Here is a 20041-nt window from a genome sequence, read left to right on the forward strand (position 1 = left end):
GTGTTACAGTCTCTAGGTCCATCTGTGTCTCTGCAAATGACCCAAATTCATTTCTGAGTAATATATTTGCAGGGCAGGAATAGAGACACAGATACAGAGAATAGATGAGTGGACACAGGGCAGGGGCGGGGGTGGCGGAATGAATTGGAAGTCTAGGACTGACATATATACGCTATCCTGTGTAAAATAGGGACCTAGTGGGAACCTTCTGTATAGCACAGGGAGCTTAGCTTGGTGCTCTGTGGTGACTTAGATGACTGGGTTGGGGTGAGGGAGGGAGATTCAAGAGAGAGGAGATAAATGTATACATATCGCTCATTCACTTTGCTGTACAGCAGAAATGAACACAATCTTGTAAAGCAACTCTACCCCAACTAAAAACAACAACAACAAAAAACAGTGCTTTGGCTGCCTGCTCTCAAACTGCTTCGTGTCCCTCTGAAATGAAGAAGAAAAACAGCACCTTCTCTGCTGTCTGAGGCTCTTTCCAAATGTCTCCACTGCATGATAGCATGTGCCTCACAGGGTTATTCCCTTTGTTAAGCTTGATCTATACCTAGTTTTACTATTCATAGGCTTCACGTATTGTAGAGGGGTGGGGTTCCTATAACAGTGTTTGCACCCTACACTTCTTCCATCCTTGGTCTTTATTCGAGAACCCAACTCAATGTGCTTGACTTTCTCATTTTTCATAGTGAATTTTCTACTGGGAGACAGGTAGAGACTCCCAGTCTCTTTTCCTTCAACTTTCACACTTGGCATTTGGCTTCTGTTAGATTCATTCTGTGGGCTTCCCCATTGACTCAGCAGTAAAGAATCTGCCTGCAATGCAGGAGATGAAGGTTCAGTCTCTGGGTCAGGAAGATCCCCTGGAGGAGGGCATGGCAACTCACTCCAGTATTCTTGCCTGGAAAATTCCATGGATGGAGGAGCCAGGCAGGCTACAGTTTGTAGGGCTGCAAAGAGTCGGACACCACTGAAATGACTGAGCACATATGCACAGATTCGTTCTGCAAGGACATCAAACCAGTCAATCCTAAAGGAAATCAGCTCTGAATATTCATTGGAAGGACTGATGCTGAAGCTGAAATTTCAGTACTTTGGCCACCTGAAGCCAAGAGCTGACTTATTGGAAAAGACCCTGATGCCCTCAAAAGATTGAAGGCAGGAAAAGAAGGAGGTGGCAGAAGATGAGATGTTTGGATGGCATCACTGACTCAATGGACATGAGTTTGAGCAAACTCCGGGAGATAGTGAAGGACAAAGAAGCCTGGCATGCTTCAGTCCATGAGTTCGGATATGATTTTGCAACTAAACAACAACAGATTCATTCTAGTCAAATAAGTGTGCTTGAACCACAGTCTTGATGTAATCAGAGTTCTAAGGGTGGTGCTTAGCCTTTACACAAAGCAGTTAATGATAGTGGTAAGATTGGGTTGGAATTAGGTTATGTCTGCCATCAACTTCTCATACTCCATCTTCTTAGGCTCAATAAAATAACCTGTAATTTTTAAATTATATTAATTAAATCTAAAAGAAAAATATCATGTAAAATATTGCCACCTGGAATTGATTTTTAACATTCACTCTGGTATATCTCAACCTTCATATTTAGAAAAATAGTTAATTTGTCTGTGAACTGAATATATTTCACTCTGTGTGTATATATCTTTCTCCTCTGTTTCTCTCTCTCTTGACATGACTGTCTGTGGTTATCTTAGCTGAAAGTCCAAAGGCCATGCCTGATCCACTCTAATGAGGTCCCATTAAATACTACCAAAGGGAAGTCTTAAGTACCTGGGAAGAATTAAGAAGTCCTTCTTGAACTTACTGTAAAACCTCATTCCCTTCTCAGTGACTGGAATTTAATTACCTTTCTGTGATGGTCAAATTGCCCCTAACTAGGGGTGGAGTAGAGGTTGGCAATAAAGACAGGAGACAGGGGCCAAAGCATAAATTAAAATGTGCAAGTTTACATTCATTTTTGTTCAATAAAAAATCATGTAAAATTTCTACCTATGATATTAGTCCATGCTGCTGCTGCTGCTGCTGCTAAGTCTCTTCAGTTGTGTCTGACTGTGCGACCCCACAGACAGCAGCCCACCAGGCTCCCCTGTCCCTGGGATTCTCCAGGCAAGAACACTGGAGTGGGTTGCCATTTCCTTCTCCAACACACGAAAGTGAAAAGTGAAAGTGAAGTCGCTCAGTCGTGTCCAACTCTTAGCGACCCCATAGACTGTAGCCTACCAGGCTCCTCTGTCCATGGGATTTTCCAGGCAAGAGTACTGGAGTGGGGTGCCATTGCCTTCTCCAGATATTAGTCCATATTTAACCCTTCTGAGCATCACTGGTAACTCAGCTGGTAAAAAATTTGCCTGTAATGCAGGAGACCCTGGTTCTATTGCTGGATGGGGAAGATCCCCTGGAGAAAGCATAGGCTACCCACTTGGATTTCCTTGGTGGTTCAGATGGTAGAGAATCCGCCTGCAATGCAGGTGACCTGGGTTCAACCCCTTGGTTTGGAAGATCCTTTGGAAGAAAGCATGGCAACCCACTCCAGTATTCTTGCCTGGAGAATCCCCACGGACCGAGGAGCGTGGCAGGCTATGGTCCATGGGATCACAAAGAGTTGGACACAATGGAGTGATTAAGTACAGCACAACACAGCAAATCCTTCTACCCTATCTCTCAGTAATATGTATGATCCAGATGGACTGACCTTTATATTTATGAAGGTCCTAGGTATCCTTTGGATCACAGAAACTCTGGTTTGAATGTGATTTTAGACAATCCAAAGGAAGAGGTTCTGAGATAGAGTAAACAAAGAAGAGTAACAAATATTTCCACATTTACCAATTTTCATAATTTTCCTCTAGAGTGTTTTTCTTTTTTGGCTTCTTGTATTTGATCCCCTCACTTGATTTTCTATTGCATTGGATCTTGTGGAAATATTTTTCTGCTTCTAACTGCACATTTTCTAGTCCAATCTTTAACTTGCTATTCCTTAGTCAGAGCTTTTCTTTTCTAACAATTCAACTTCCCCTTCTAGCCATTAATTTCTGCTGACTCCTAAGTTTTCAGTTTAGACTTCTTCCTGCCACTTATGGAACCTATTGTGAGCAAACTCTGTTTTAATAAAACTCCTGTGGTTTTCATATCCCAGGATAAATGTAAGGGGATCATGGAAAGCCTAAAAATTGTTTAACTATGACTACTTTAATAATAGTGAAAGCAACTTTGACTTTAGCATTAGGGTTGAGAGGGAATATATATTTAATCTGAGTACTTTTCTACAAGTTATATTTGACAACACCTTATTCGTTACCTTTTCTGAATTAAAAAACTTGTCCTCATGGACACTTTTCCAACAAATGTTTAGACATTCCAACATTCCCATTGATGAATTGTCCTATGGCTTCACCAGTTACTGAGAGATCTCTACTTCAGCAATTAATCCAGAAGAGGACTTTAATGTAAGTTTCCTAGTACATTTCTTCAGAAATAATCCCATCAAACATTCTGCCGAGTGAGAACACCTAGCAGAAAGAATAACTGTAGAAGAGGAGCAAATTGATCTCTAAAGAGCATGGCTCTTATTCTGTGTTCAGTGTTTATAAAAATATTATCAGCACTGCACAGTTTTAATCTAGTGAAAATTTGGCAGCACCACTGAAATCATTTCTAGCAGAGCATTCAGAATGACTTTAAATAAATAAAGCCAGCAGCCAGGAAATGCAAACTTCAGCAGATTTACTGCAGTAAGTGATAGCTACCAAAAGACTCTTATCCCTGGTTAGAGTTAAATAATTTACTCTTCACTACCATTAAATGTTTTAAAATTATCTCAGTGAGTTTCTGTGTGTATGTTTATTTCAGTATAATTATCCCTTCTTGCCACTCTTGATGTTAAGTCCTGAAAACGGATCATGGTTCTTCCTAGGTTATTAGTATATAATTTGCCCTCCTTTTAACAGCCCTTTCCTGATTGTACAGAGCCATAGCTGTGAATGACTCCCAGAGTGAGTTTAACTAATTAGCAACCAGACACCACTAAATAAGAAAGTTAGAATGAAGCCTTTAACTGAAAGTCTTCTAGAAGCAGACATAAAGTTTTGTTTTATTTTTCAGATTAAATGTAAAAAAATTCTAACAGTGTGGACTTTTCCATGTGTTTATCAGTAGCTTCTTTTTTCTATTTCTTTTTCATATACTTTTATTTTTAATTTATTTTTTAAAGAAATTTAGTAGCATAACAATCTTTTCACTTTCAGAGATTTTACTATTTTACTACCTGTACAGAGATTTTACTATTTTTATGACATTTTTATCTTTCTGGTAAATAAAGAATATTTATGTATTTTCACTTGCACAGAAATAATGCAAAAAATCCTATATTTTAAATAATTTTTCCATCTTATTTACCCAACATTAATTAAGCAGATATTTAATATGGAAATTTACTAAGCAGTGGAGATAAAGCTTTTATATACATTTTGGGGATTTTTAAGGATTAATTTATTTGATATGCACAGAGCAATGCCTGGCATGTAGTTAGTGCCATGTACATTTCTGATACTATTATTATTGTTTTTGGTATCTCATAACTCAATATCTCAATATTGATTTTGGTATGTCAAAATCCTTCAAGTTGGGATTAGATCTGATGGACAGAGTGCCTGATGAACTATGGATGGAGATTCTTGACATTGTACACGAGACAAGGATCAAGACCATCCCCAAGTAAAAGAAATGCAAAAAAGCAAAATGGTTGTCTAAGGAGACCTTACAAATAGCTATGTAAAGAAGAGAAGCAAAAAGCAAAGGAGAAAAGGAAAGATATACCCATTTGAATGCAGAGTTCCAAAGAATAGCAGGGAGAGATAAGAAAGCCTTCCTCAGTGATCAGTGCAAAGAAATAAAGGAAAACAATAGAATGGGAAAGAGTAGATATCTCTTCAAGAAAATTAGAGATACCAAGGGAATATTTCATGCAAAGATGGGCTCAATAAAGGACAGAAATGGCATGGACCCAATAGAAGCAGAAGATATTTAGAAGAGGTGGCAAGAATACACAGAAGAACTATACAAAAAAGATCTTTATGACCCAGATAATCGCGATGGTATGATCACTCACCTAGAGCCAGATATCCTGGAATGCGAAGTCAACTGGGCCTTAGGAAGCATCACTACAAACAAAGCTAGTGGAGGTGATGGAATTCCAGTTGAGCTATTTCAAATCCTAAAAGATGATATTGTGAAAGTGCTACACTCAATATGCCAGCAAAATTGGAAAACTCAGCAGTGGCCACAGGACTGGAAAAGGTCAGTTTTCATTCCAATCCCAAAGAAAGACAATGCCAAAAACTGCTCAAACTAGCGCACAATTGCACTCATCTCACACTCTAGCAAAGTTATGCTCAAAATTCTCCAAGCCAGGCTTCCACAGTATGTGCACTGTGAACTTCCAGATGTTCAAGCTGGTTTTAGGAAAAGCAGAGGAACCAGAGATCAAATTGCCAACATCTGCTGGATCATTGAAAAAGCAAGAGAGTTCCAGAAAAATATCTATTTCTGCTTTATTGACTATGCCAAAGCCTTTGACTGTGTGGATCACAATAAACTGAGGAGAATTCTTAAAGTGATGGGAATACCTGACCACCTTAACCACCTCCTGAGAAACCTGTATGCAGGTCAAGAAGCAACAGTTAGAAACAGACATGGAACAATGGACTTGTTCCAAATTGGGAAAGGAATATGTCAAGGCTGTATATTTAACTTCTCTGCAGAGTACATCATGTAAAATGTTGGGCTGGATGAAGCACAAGCTGGAATCAAGATTGCTGGGAGAAATATCAAAACCTCAGATATGCAGATGAACAGCTGGTGGCTCAGATGGTAAAAATTTGCCTACAATGCAAGAGACCTCGGTTCAATCCCTGGTTTGGGAAGATCCCCTGGAGTAGGAAATGGCAACGACTCCAGTATTCTTGCCTGGAGAATTCCATGGATAGAATGGAATAGGCTACAATCTATGGGACTGCAAGGACTTGGAGATGACTAGGTGACTAACACTTTCACCTTGGCAGAAAGGGAAGATGAACTATAGAGCCTCTTGATGAAAGTGAAAAAGGAGAATGAAAATGTTGGCTTAAAACTCAATATTCAAAAAACGAAGATCATGGCATCTGGTCCCATCATTTCATAACATATACTGGGGGAAAAAAATGGAATCAGTGACAGACTTTATTTTCTTGGGTTTCAAAATCATTGTGGATGGTTACTGCAGCCATGAAATTAAAACACACCCGCTCTGTGGAAGAAAAGTTATGGCAACACATTAAAAGACAGCATATTAAAAAGCAGAGACATCATTTTGCCAAAAATGGTCTGTATAGTCAAAGCTATGGTTTTTCCAGCAGTCATGTATGGCTATGAGAATTGGATCATAAAGAAGCTTGAGTGCCAAAGAATTGATGCTTTTGAACTGTAGTGCTGGAGATTCCTGAGGGTCCCTTGGACTGCAAGGAGATCAAACCGTCAATCCTAAAGGAAATAAACCCTGAATATTCACTGGAAGGACTGATGCTAAAGCTGAGGCTCCAATACTGGGTCCACCTGATGCAAAGAGCCCACTCATTGGAAAAGTCCCTAATGCTGGGTAAGATTGATAGCATGAGGAGAAGGAGGTAACAGAGGCTGAGATGATTGGATAGCATCACCGACTTAATGGACATGAGTTTGAACAAACTCCATAAGATAATGAAGACAGGGAAGCCTGGTGTACTTCAGTCCATAGGATTACAAAAGAGTTGGACATGATTAAGTTATTGAACAATTGAGGTCCAAAGAGATGAGATCATTTGCCCAACATGATGTATCTCATTAAGATCATCTGGGTAGTATTTGGCTCAAAATTGTTACTTCTAAGACTACCATTGTATTATGCATCTCCATCTTGTGAGATGAGTACGGTAAAAAAAAATTATGCACACTTCATTAAAAATTATTGAAAAAACTGAAGACACTTTGGTTCCATATTTTTAAGGACTAGCCAGAATTCAGGAGTCAACAGTTAGAACTGTACATGGAACAACAGACTGGTTCCAAATAGGAAAAGGAGTACGTCAAGGTTGTATATTGTCACCCTGCTTATTTAACTTATATGCAGAGTACATCATGAGGAACGCTGGGCTGGAAGAAGCACAAGCTGGAATCAAGATTGCCGGGAGAAATATCAATGACCTCAGATATGCAGATGACACTACCCTTATGGCAGAAAGTGAAGAGGAACGAAAAAGCCTCTTGATGAAAGTGAAAGAGGAGAGTGAAAAATTGGCTTGAAGCTCAACATTCAGAAAACAAAGATCATGGCATCTGGTCCCATCACTTCATGGGATATAGATGGGGAAACATTGGAAACTGTGTCAGACTATTTTTTTTGGCTCCAAAATCACTGCGGATGCTGATTGCAGCCATGAAATTAAAAGACACTTACTCTTTGGAAGGAAAGTTATGACCAACCTAGACAGCATATTAAAAAGCAGAGACATTACTTTGCCAACCAAGGTCCGTCTAGTCAAGGCTATGGTTTTTTCAGTGGTCATGTATTGATGTGAGAGTTGGACTGTGAAGAAAGCTGATTGCTGAAGAATTGATGTTTTTGAACTGTGGTATGGAGAAGACTCTTGAGAGTCCCTTGGACTGCGAGGAGATCCAACCAGTCCATTCTAAAGGAGATCAGTCCTGGGTGTTCATTGGAAAGACTGATGCTAAAGCTGAAACTCCAATACTTTGGCTACCTCATGCGACGAGTTGACTCACTGGAAAAGAGTCTGATGCTAGGAGGGATTGGGGGTGGGAGGAGACGGGGACGACAGAGAATGAGATGGCTGGATGGCATCACTGACTCGATGGACATGTGTTTGAGTGAACTCTGGGAGTTGGTGATGGACAGGGAGGCCTGGCATGCTGTGATTCATGGGGTCGTAAAGAGTTGGACACGACTGAGCGACTGAGGTGAACTGACTGATACTAACTTTGGAGAAGGCAATGGCAACCTACTCCAGTACTCTTGCCTGAAAAATTCCATGGACGGAGGAGCCTGGGAAACTGCAGTCCATGGGGTCCTTAAGAGTCAGACACGACTGAGCGACTTCACTTTCACTTTTCACTTTCATGCATTGGAGAAGGAAATGGCAACCCACTCCAGTGTTCTTGCCTGGAGAATCCCAGGGATGGGGGAGCCTGGTAGGCTGCTGTCTATGGGGTCGCACAGAGTCGGACACGACTGAAGTGACTTAGCAGCAGCAGCAGCATACTAACTTTGACTGTTTCTTCTCATTCAGTATGTCAACCAATAGACTCTTGGTATATATTATACTTTGCAAGTTCATAAATTTAAATTAAAACTTTAAATAAATGAAGGGTATGTTAGTTTTCTATGGCTTCCATAGTACCATACCACAGACTGGGTGGCTTGAACAATGGAAATGTGTTTTTTCACAGTTCAGTTCAGTTCAGTTCAGTCGCTCAGTCGTGTCCGACTCTCCGCGACCCCATGAATCACAGCACGCCAGGCCTCCCTGAAAGTCGGAGATCAAAGTGTTAGCTGAGTCAGCTGATTAGGTCTGTTTCCTTGGTTTGTAGATGGCTGTCTCCTTTCTGCAGGGTAACATGATCTTTCTTCTGTATGTATCTGTGATGTAGTCTCCTCCTGAGATAGTGATGGACTTCAGCATGATTTCTTAGTGGGGGTGTGTGTGTATGCACATTTCAGCCTATAACAGAAGGCAATGACAAATAAAATAAACATCACAGTGCACACAATATCCATGTCACCTACACTGGTAATTGTCACGAAGATGAGTTCATCTTACAATGAACTCATTTTGGTAAGGGGGGTATCTGAATTGACCTATCATTGGGACCAGGCAATGTTCTTTTTCTACCATAACTTGTATCTTGTAAAGGCTCTTTTCACAGAGTTATATTTTTATATTTAATTAACAAAAAACAATAGATATTAGCAGTAAGTTATTAGCTCAGGTTTGCAAAAGTCTCCTTTGCTCTACTCACCTTGCTATTGAGTTCCCCAAGCAATGGGATGACATCTGCCTTGCTTACAATGACTAAAAATGTGAGAAATCTGCATATTTTGCATATCATCATCTCTCTTGACTGCTCCCTTTCACTCCCATTCTTGTTGTTACAACTCTGAATGACCTAAAAGGGATAGTGCATTTATCTTTTGGCTACTTACAGTTCGGTAGAGTCTAGTGTGCTTCAGTTCTGCTGGTCTACTTCAGTGATTCTAACATGGGATAATTTTTATTTTCAATTATAACAACACTGTACCAGGAGCTATGGTAGTAGCTATGTTGACATTCTTGTTTCCATAGAGATTTATTCTATTTAAGGTGGGGGTTGGGGTGAGGGGAACAACCACTAAATAAGAACATGTAAAATTTATGAGGGGAAACATAGCTTTTCATATTAAAATGATATGATGAAAGATCTCCATTGATGGTTTGACAAAGGCTGCTAATGGAACTGCAAGAACAAGACATGGATTTCTAGAGATTTCCTAGACAGCATTAAGTAAGAGCTTAAGAGGAAAGGGGTTGCTTTGCTTAAGAACATGAAAAATAATTTATTCATTCAACAAATATTTAAATATTTTGTTAGCATCTGCCATGTGGTAAACAATGCCCTAGGTTCTAATGATTCAAATGTGAGCGAAAATAGACAAGGAGAGAGGCATCAAGTAGAATAATTGGATTCTAGTCACATATATCTACAAAAAGTTATATTTGTAACCCATGGTGTGAAGAGGCTTACAGGAGTAAGAACAGCCTTTATTAGGAGAATTTGAACTGTCCAAGCAATTAGAATTGACTTCTTGACAGAACTGACACCTGAATTTCAATCTGAAGAATGAGTAGGAGTATCTAGGTGAAGACAGGAAACAAAATTGATCAGTAAAGGAGAGTGATCAGACTTGAGTTGTGAAGAGCTGGCTTGTTTGGTGTTTTCCAGAAAGTGGGAAATACCTTGCAGGAAGTCTCTCCCTGAACATACTGGAGAACATCGCCTTTTTGTATCATTCTGCCATGATCCATGATGTCCTTCAGGGCGAACTGAGTGAGTTACCTTGCTACATCATTCATAAATCTGAACTGTAAGAAAAAATTGCACTGGGTCCTTGTGATTATTGAATGAGTTGTTGGAAGACGAGGCCAAGTGAGGCATGTGCAGATAAGAAAAGTGTATCCTGGAGGATATGTGTGTTCTGACCTGACCTGAACGAGAGGTGGAGAGCTGGTGTCGAAAAGGTGACCACTTCACTCCCTGTGGAAAGAGCCACAGATCGAGGAGAGAAACTGTTTCCTATCATTCAGTTCAGTTCAGTTCAGTTCAGTTGCTCAGTCGTGTCCGACTCTCCGTGACCCCATGAATCACAGCACGCCAGGCCTTCCTGTCCATCACCAACTCCCGAAGTTCACTCAAACTCATGTCCATCGAGTCAGTGATGCCATCCAGCCATCTCATTCTCTGTCGTCCCCTTCTCCTCCCGCCCCCAACCTTTCCCAGTATCAGAGTCTTTTCCAGTGAGTCAACTCATCGCATGAGGTGGCCAAAGTATTGCAGTTTCAGCTTTAGCATCAGTCCTTCCAATGAACACCCAGGATTGATCTTTTAGAATGGACTGGTTGGATCTCCTTGCAGTCCAAGGGACTCAAGAGTCTTCTCCAGCACCACAGTTCAAAAGCTTCAATTCTTCGGTGATCAGCTTTCTTCACAGTCCAACTCTCACATCCATACATGACCACGGGAAAAACCATAGCCTTGACTAGACGGACCTTGGTTGGCAAAGTAATGTCTCTGCTTTTTAGTATGCTGTCTAGGTTGGTCATAACTTTCCTTCCAAGGAGTAAGCGTCTTTTAATTTCATGGCTGCAATCAGCATCTGCAGTGATTTTGGAGCCCAAAAAATTAAAGTCTGACACCGTTTCCACTGTTTTCCCATCTATTTCCCATGAAGTGATGGGACCAGATGCCATGATCTTAGTTTTCTGAATGTTGAGCTTCAAGCAAAACTTTTCACTCTTTCACTTTCATCAAGAGGCTTTTGAGTTCCTCTTCACTTTCTGCCATAAGGGTGGTGTCATCTGCATATCTGAGGTTATTGATATTTCTCCCGGCAATCTTGATTCCAGCTGGTGCTTCTTCCAGCCCAGCGTTCCTCATGATGTACTCTGCATATAATTTAAATAAGCAGGTGACAATATACAACCTTGACGTACTCCTTTTCCTATTTGGAACCAGTCTGTTGTTCCATGTCCAGTTCTAACTGTTGCTTCCTGACCTGCATACAGGTTTCTCAAGGGGCAGGTCAGGGGGTCTGGTAGTCCCATCTCTTTCAGAATTTTCCACAGTTTATTGTGATCCACACAGTCAAAGTTTCCTATCATTAGTCCAGATCAATGATTCAGCTAGTTAGTTCTTCTTTTCGATAATAACTGTGGTTATTTCATTCTTTTTCTTGAGTTTGAAATCCTCGAGATCATCCTGCACTTTGCTTCTAATGCTTATATCCACTCCCAAATCTCCTAAATTGTTGCTGGTATCTTTTTAATTACACCTGGTCCTTCTCCCTTCCCAGAGATAAACCTTTCAGTTGCACCCTAGTTAGTCTGCCTTGTAACTACTATGTTTTTTTTAATGAACTTGTTAGTCTCTGGTTTTTCAGTTATTTGCTCTTTCAAACAGTTATTACTTACTTAGGCTTCCTTCTGATTCTTTTAGTATGAATCCACACCTGGTTCCTTCTAATTTCTAATTCAATTAAAATACTTTTAGCATTATTTTTGTAGGGTCTCATCTTGCACAGAAATTTTTTCCCCAAAGAAAACATATTCAAAAAGAAGAATGCTTGTATTTATTTTAACTAGTCATGGAAATTAATGACAACTGAAAAAGTAAATAGATAGATGACTTTCCCGTTATAGGAGATTTTTGTTTCCTTATCTTTTTTTTAAAGATAGAACAAAAAATACGTAAATTGTGAGCTTTCTATATGCAGAGGATTTGGCTTGTTCAATGTCATAGCCGTGATCGAGGCCCACAAAATAATAAATGACTCAATACACAATAAATGAGAAAAGTACAAATGGTTAAAGATCTGTATTACAGATCCCAGTGAAGGCTGTAATCCGATAAAGATAACGATGTTTCATGTGTGTTCTATTCAGACTTTCTCTTGATGACGTTCTTTGAAATCAGTGATTCTCGAATTTGTGTGTGCCCCTCAGTATCACTGGTGAGTCTTGATGAGATGTAGGTTGCTGGGCCTCACACCCAGAATTTCTGATTCACTAATTCTGAGGTGGCCCAATTTCTAATAAGTTCCCAGGTAATACTGCTGATCTGGGGACCTCACTTTGAGAACCATTGATTGAAATGAAATATCACAAAAAGACAGGGAGAAAAGGAGAACTGAAACTTTGTTGGTCTTTGAGGTAAGGGTACATTTACCTCTGCAATTTGAATCTCCCCTATAGTCAGGCTGCTGAATAATTTCCTATGGATTTGATCTAAAGTAATTCTCTATGTTACATTCAGTTCAGTTCAGTCGCTCAGTTGTGTCCGACTCTCTGCGACCCCATGGATCACAGCACGCCAATGTATGGATGTGAGAGTTGGACTACGAAGAAAGTTGATCGCCGAAGAATTGATGCTTTTGAATTGTGGTGCTGCAGAAGACTCTTGAGAGTCCCTTGTACTGCAAGGAGATCCAACCAGTCCATTCTAAAGGAGATCAATCCTGGGTGTTCTTTGGAAGGACTGATGCTAAAGCTGAAACTGCAATACTTTGGCCACCTCATGCAACGAGTTGACTCACTGGAAAAGACTCTGATGCTGGGAAAGGTTGGGGGCAGGAGGAGAAGGGGATGACAGAGAATGAGATGGCTGGATGGCATCACCGACTCTGTGGACATTACCCTATGGCAAATAGAAGGGGGAAAGGTGGACGTCATGACAGATTTCCTCTTCTTGGGCTCTAAAAATCACTGCGAATGGTGACTGCAGCCATGAACTCAGAAGACAATTCCTTCTTGGCAGGAAAGCTATGACAAACCTAGACAGTGTGTGGAAAAGCAGAGACATTCCTCTGCTCACAAAGGTCTATAGAGTCAAGGTTATGTTCTTCTTAGTGATCACGTACAGTTGTGAGAGCTGGAGCATAAAGAAGGCAGAGTGCCAAAGAACTGATGCCTTTGAACTGTGGTACTGGAGAAGACTCCTGGGAGTCCCTGAACTGCAAGAAAATCAGACCAGTCAGTCTTAAGGGGAATCAACCCTGAATACTGGAAAGGACTGATGCTGAAGCTGACAGTCCAGTATTTTGGGCATGATATGAACAGCTGCCTCTTTGGAAAAGTCTCTGATGCTGGGAAAGATTGAGGGCAGAAGGAGAAGAGGGCATCAGAGGACGAGATGGCTGGATGGCATCACTGATCAATGGACATAAACTTGAGCAAACTTCAGGAAATGGTGAGGGACAGGAGGCCTGGAGTGCTACAGTTCACGGGGTTGCAAAGAGTTGGAGATGACTAGGTAACTGAACAGCAACAACAACAAATTCCCTACATACAAATCCTCAAATTTCAAACTTTCAAAGATGCGAATGTGCATTCACAAGTTCAATCACATAAGTTAGTTCATGTATCTGGTGTAAATTGTTACATGTGCGCATCCTCAAGGGGTTGTGCTTTTGTGTACTTTACTGAACAGGACTGCATAGAGTACAGCCGTACAGGTCTCTGTTTCAGCCCAGGATGTCAGAAGAGATTCATGACGCAGGAAATGGCAAGGGGATTTTCTTTATCTGAGGAAGCACTGTTAGCTTTTGAGGCACAGACCTGAACATAGAATGCTACACAAAGGTTGCAGCAGCCATTCAGAATGCAATCCAGTGCTACTGTGTCATCTATCATGAGAAGAAAAGACCTACCACCCAGGCATTACTGGTGTATTTTTTCAAGAAGGTAGATAGAATTGAATTTAGCAAGGAACCAGAACTTGTGCCATCAGCATCAGGGCGTGAGTAAAATTGCAGCTTGCCCTCCATCTCCTCATCTCTCATGTCCTCTCCCTCCTCCAGTCAGGAACTCTTCTTGCCTGTCTGCTTGATGCCAGCCCCTGTATGCCAGCTGTTGTACTGAACTACTGCACTTTTCAAGGTACTGTACTGTAAGATATTAAAAATATTTTCTTTATTTGCGTGAAAAGTATCATCAACCTATTACAGTAAACTACATGGCCGATTGTGTTAGTTGGGTCCCTAGGCTAACTTTGTTGGACTTACAAATAACCTGGAGTTACAAATGTGCTCTCAGAAAAGAACTTGTTCATAGATAGGAGGCTTACTATACTAATTTCCACATTTGTTTGTGGGTAGGCATAAGGTCTTGAGGGGAAACTAACATTTGATCTTTTTATTTTTTCAATTGAAAATATAAACATAGAAGATGAGAATCTGCTCAGTTTTAACTCTTTCCTGCACAGGTAAGATAATTGCTACTCCTGAGTCTTTCAGGGAAGTGAGAAGGGGAGGCTTTAATAACTTATACATTTATAAAATAAAAATTGTGTATATATAATAATTTTATGAAGTATCCCATCAACTCACTGAGGGCATGTTGGCTTATTTAATAAATGTCTAGAGAAAACTGAGTAACAGTTTATTTTTCTCTTATATATCAATATAAATTCTAACTGTAAAATTAATATAGTGTGTGAAACAGGCATGTGACTTGAAAAAAGCAAACGTTCGCCCTTCTATTGCCAACTTATTTGTATAATTTATCTACATAGCATTTAAATAACGTTGGATGGGAAAAGCTTTTCTAAACATGAACCTATGAAAGCAACCATGAAAGAAACTGACAGGTTCAAGGAAGGAAAATAAAAACAAACACACAAATTCACAAAGAAGTATTCTGTAAAAAAAACCACAATAAGCAAGCTTGATGGTAGAAAATAATATGACAAACTCTCTGAAGGATGTTTTAGCTGCTTAGATCACAAAATCTTGGAGTTTTTCATATTTTTTGACAGATTCCAAGTGACTCATTCTAGGGAAATGGACCATATAAGGGTACATATGACAGACTGTTAACAGCAAATCTTTGATTAAAACAAAAAAGGGATGAGATGATGGACAAAGCTGTAATGGAGTATGAAATAACCATCAAAAGGGTGTTATAGAAAAATATTACATATGTACAAGGTAATTCCACTTTTGTTTTTTGTTTTTAAAATATGTTTTCAGAACAGAGACTGGAAAACTATGAATCAATATTTTTGATAGTGTTTATTTTCCTCCGAAGAATTGATGCTTTTGAATTGTGGTGTAGGAGAAGACCCTTGAGAATCCTTCGGACTGAAGAGAGACCAAACTAGTCGATCCTAAAGGAAATCAACCATGAAGATTCACTGGAATGATTGATGTTTAAGCTGAAGCTTCAATACTTTTGCCATCTGATGTGAAGAGCCAACTCATTGGAAAAGACTCTGATGTTGGGGAAGATTGCAGGCAAAAGGAGAAGGGATGGCAGAGAATAAGGTGGTTAGATAGCATCATTGACTCAATGGACATGAATTTGAGCAAGTTCCAGGAGATGGTGAAGACACAGGAGTCTGATGTGCTGCAGTCCATGGAGTTGCAAAGAGTCAGACATGACTTAGCAACTGAACCACAACAACAAAATTTACCTCCACATTGCAGGATAATATGTGTTATTTTTCTTTTGACTTATCCATGTTTTCGGAATATTTAACAACAAACATGTTATTTTTGAAATTAAACAGTGTGAAATAATTGTATCGTTTTTCTCATAAGTAGTTATATAAAACCCCCTTTTTGCCTCATTCTGGTCCTCGGCTTTGAATTGGTTCATTTTGTAGAGTGGAATAGTAGAGAATTTATGGCTAAGGTCCTTAGAATAAGGTTTTCTGTCTGCAATTCATAATGGGGTTGGGTGTCCAATATAAACTTCACTCTGTGACCCACCTTCTTCCCTGTCCTAGTTCTCGTGTGAAGACATAAAAATGTGACTCCAGAATTATTTTACATTTCAGTCAAAAGAAATTGTTTCAGTGGAAATGTCTAGTGTGCTCGTGTATCTGTCTTATTTAATAACTCTCTTTCCCTTAATTGAGAAAAGAAGAAGAAAAATTAAAAAAAATATGTAGAGCTGTACCGGTTTAGAAAATACTTTTAGAGATCCCTATCTCCCACTGTGCTTGTTCCCGCTGTCTGCTATGGTCCATTAGATAAACATGGTGCTCAGCAGCCAGGCGGTTGTTGATATATTTGGCAACACTGATAATGTAATCTATGTTTAGGAGGAAGTGGATGCGTCATTCCTTGGGGGCAAAGGTTTTCTGAAAGTGATTGTTTCATTCTCAAGGAAAATTCAGTTAGGTCATTGGACCTTAAGTTCTCACTGAGAGCTTGGGCACTTTTAATTTGTCACTTGTACTTTTTTCTGTTGTTTTTATTGACATTTTATATTAATCTTTGGGCTTATTTTCAGATGTAGTGGGTACTAGCTGAAAGGAAAGGCAAACCTGGTCGTTTCTGACTCTGGAATGTTCGTGTCATAAGGAAAATGGAGGGCTTGTCCTCTTAGCATACCTGTTTAATACACATCAGTCACAACTTTTTAGTGTCTTCATATGTGACCTTCAAGTTTAAAAATATACATACAAAAGAACCTTAAATTTCAAAATTATCTTCCATATGTTTTGTATATGTATCATGTATGTTTGCATACATAATAAATACATAGTCTCTCTGTTACTTGTGTGTGTAATGTATGCAAACATACATATATAGACAGAGTATATTATGTAAATATGTATGTATATCTAAAATACACACTTGGACTATATATTACTATAAATATATATAATCTTATTATAGCGTATATAAATACAGACTACATAAAGAACATATTTATGTGTGCCTATTTGTGTACATATGATGTTTTCATGTATATATATATACACATATTATTGCTCTTGTCTAGCTGCTAAGTCGTGTTTGACTCTTTTGCAATCCTGTGGACTGTAGCCTGCTAGGCTCCTCTGTCCATGGCATTTCTCAGGCAAGAAAACTGGAGTGGGTTGCCATTTTCTTCTCCAGGGGATCTTCCTCACCCTGGGATCGAACCTGTGTCTCCTGCATTAGCAGGCAGATTCTTTATCACTGAGCCACCAGGAAAGCCCATATATACACATACACATATATATGTGTAGTTTCTATATACATAGACCCTGTAGAAAGAATTTGAACATTTTTCCATTTAGACACAAAAGGTCATAAGGTCTTAGATAATATTAATAGAATGTCTTCTGGTGTCCATCTCAATCTAACTGTCCTCAGTGATAGGATTTCTAGCATTTCTCTTGGGAGGTGATTCCATTATCTAAAAGTTTTCATTGGGAGGAAGTTTTCCAAGATAGGCTTAATGTTCGTCTTGTCTACTGATTCCATTAAACTTAATTATCCCCTCCAAAAGCTGAGCAGTTCCTTTCTTGGCATTTACACAGTTTCAGCAGCGGAAGGCAACAATCAGCTCCTCAGCTGTCATCAAGTCAGGATATTTTAAACTCTTTTGATGTTTCTTTTTAGGTGGTGGAGTATATGTACACATATATAAACATATCACATACACCAATTCAGCACAGTTACTTTACTTAGTGTTTATAGAACATCTAAATCTTATCACTATTTCAAATGTGTTATCACCTAAATTACATGATATTTTTGGTTGCCTTTTCTTTGATAAATTCTTTATGTTCACAAGTGGCCATGAACAATGTACTAGCCCTCACTCATATTTTGTGGAAGATGACTTGTGTAGATGACAAGTCACAGTCTAACAGTCCCAAGACTATCAGGGGTTACTGATGTCTGTAGTCTGGGTGGTGAAGACTCAGAGAATGTAGAATCCACAGTAAATGCTTCCAGCCCATTCACTTCCATTAAGAATGATTTTTTCCCCCCATGGGGAAGGTAGTTATTTTTACTCACTCTAGATAAGGACACTTGAAATCACTTAAGGTAGTTGGGAGATATAGCCTCTACTATCATGGCAGAAAAGCTGTTATTATTTTTAAATTAATTACATTTCCTAACTCTTAAGGTCCTTATATTTAAAGTGTCCAGTACAAGATTTTAAAGCTCATTGATGGGATGAAAAGCTAAAACCATGCTCCCTCTTTCACCCTCTTCCCTGTCTGCCCCTCTGGCCTTCTACATCTTTCTTACCCACTCCTTTTCCCTCCAGTCCCTCATTTTCTTCCCAATTTTCTTTCTTACCACAAATCCCCGTTCCTTCTTTTTTCTCTCCTTGCCCATTTCCTTTTCCCTCTCTCTGATTTTCCCCAATTCTCTCTTGAGACTTTTTTGTGACCCTCAACTACAGAGTTACTCTTCATTCCTTGGGTTTTCTCCACTCTGAGTATTATTTTCTAGCTCTGTGGTATAAGATCAAGATGTGAAGAAAATATCTTTTTTCTTATCCTTGGATCAGTTCTGTATCATAGTATGGTCTGAATACTAGCTGAATCTAAACTAAATGGAAAATGTTTTCCAGAAGTGTTTTCTGAAGTATCAAAGGTCAGGCTTGATATCTTAATTTATCTTGATACATATTCATCTCAATAAAGTTCTACTATGACCATATGAAAACAATCAAAATTAAATACAATGACCATGGAGATATTTTACTTATGACAGACATCCTTAAAATAAATTAAGTAACATATCTCTAATCATAAATAATTTAAAATGCATGGTGATCTCTTCAGTTCAGTTCAGTTCAGTCGCTCAGTCGTGTCCGACTCTCCGTGACCCCATGAACCACAGCACGCCAGGCCTCCCTGTCCATCACCAACTCCCGGAGTACACTCAAACTCATGTCCACAGAGTCGGTGATGCCATCCAGCCATCTCATTCTCTGTCGTCCCCTTCTCCTCCCGCCCCCAACCTTTCCCAGCATCAGAGTCTTTTCCAGTCTAATTATTTTGAGAGAGAAATGATTCATTTTGTTTGGTTGTTACTTATACTTTCAAAATAGGCAGCCTCTGTCCAGCCATCCTGAGCTGTTCTAACAACTGTGAATGTTGTACAACTTCTCATTAGTTATGGATTTCTGGAATATGAAATTGAGGTCATGGGCAGAAATGATTAGAATATATAAAACTTTTGCTCCTGTCTTTATTTGCTCATCCAGTTATTAGGAAATCATCATTTTATGGGGGAGAGGTGACCTAGTATTAAGAACTTGCTAAAATATTTCAACCAAAACTGCTTCATAACTATTTTGACTAAGTATTAACAAATCAACATGGAAATATTTTTATTTCCACTTTGCTGATTCAGTGAATAATTTTCATATCTGGAATTCATGTTGTGGGCAGTATGCTGCTGTTACAGTTTCGTCGCCTTGTCATGTCAGACTCTTTGCAGTACAGAACATCTTAATTGTTAAGACAGCTTGTTTGTATCTATAGTTGTGTCTACATATGCACCTTGTCTATTACCCTTCTTAGCTGATTGCTCCTCGGAAAATCATTTAAGCTTTTTGTGTCTATTTCCTCATCATAAAATTCATAGGGGTGGTTCCATGATGAAATGATGTAATATAGGTAAGCACTTTATATACTACCTGGCACTGGCCCACAGCAAGTGCTATGATGACCGTCATGATGATGGTAGTGGTGGTGATGACAAAGATAATGATAATGATGAGAGATCCACTGGGAATTCAGATACCTCCTACCTCCCAAATCATCCTGTGCTTCACAGAAGAAAGGCTCTGGAAGTGCTGAAGATTAAAATTCTTAGTTTAAAATTGAGGAATTTATTTACAAGGTGAGAAGGGAAAGGTAGAACAAAAACAGCATAGTTCATACAAGACCTATTAAATCACATTCTTATCTTTTCAATTTCATGTCCAACCCTTTT

The sequence above is a fragment of the Moschus berezovskii genome, chromosome 10 (assembly GCF_049115385.1).
Source record: "Moschus berezovskii isolate FMDL1 chromosome 10, NW_MosBer_1.0, whole genome shotgun sequence".
Lineage (NCBI taxonomy): Eukaryota > Metazoa > Chordata > Mammalia > Artiodactyla > Moschidae > Moschus > Moschus berezovskii.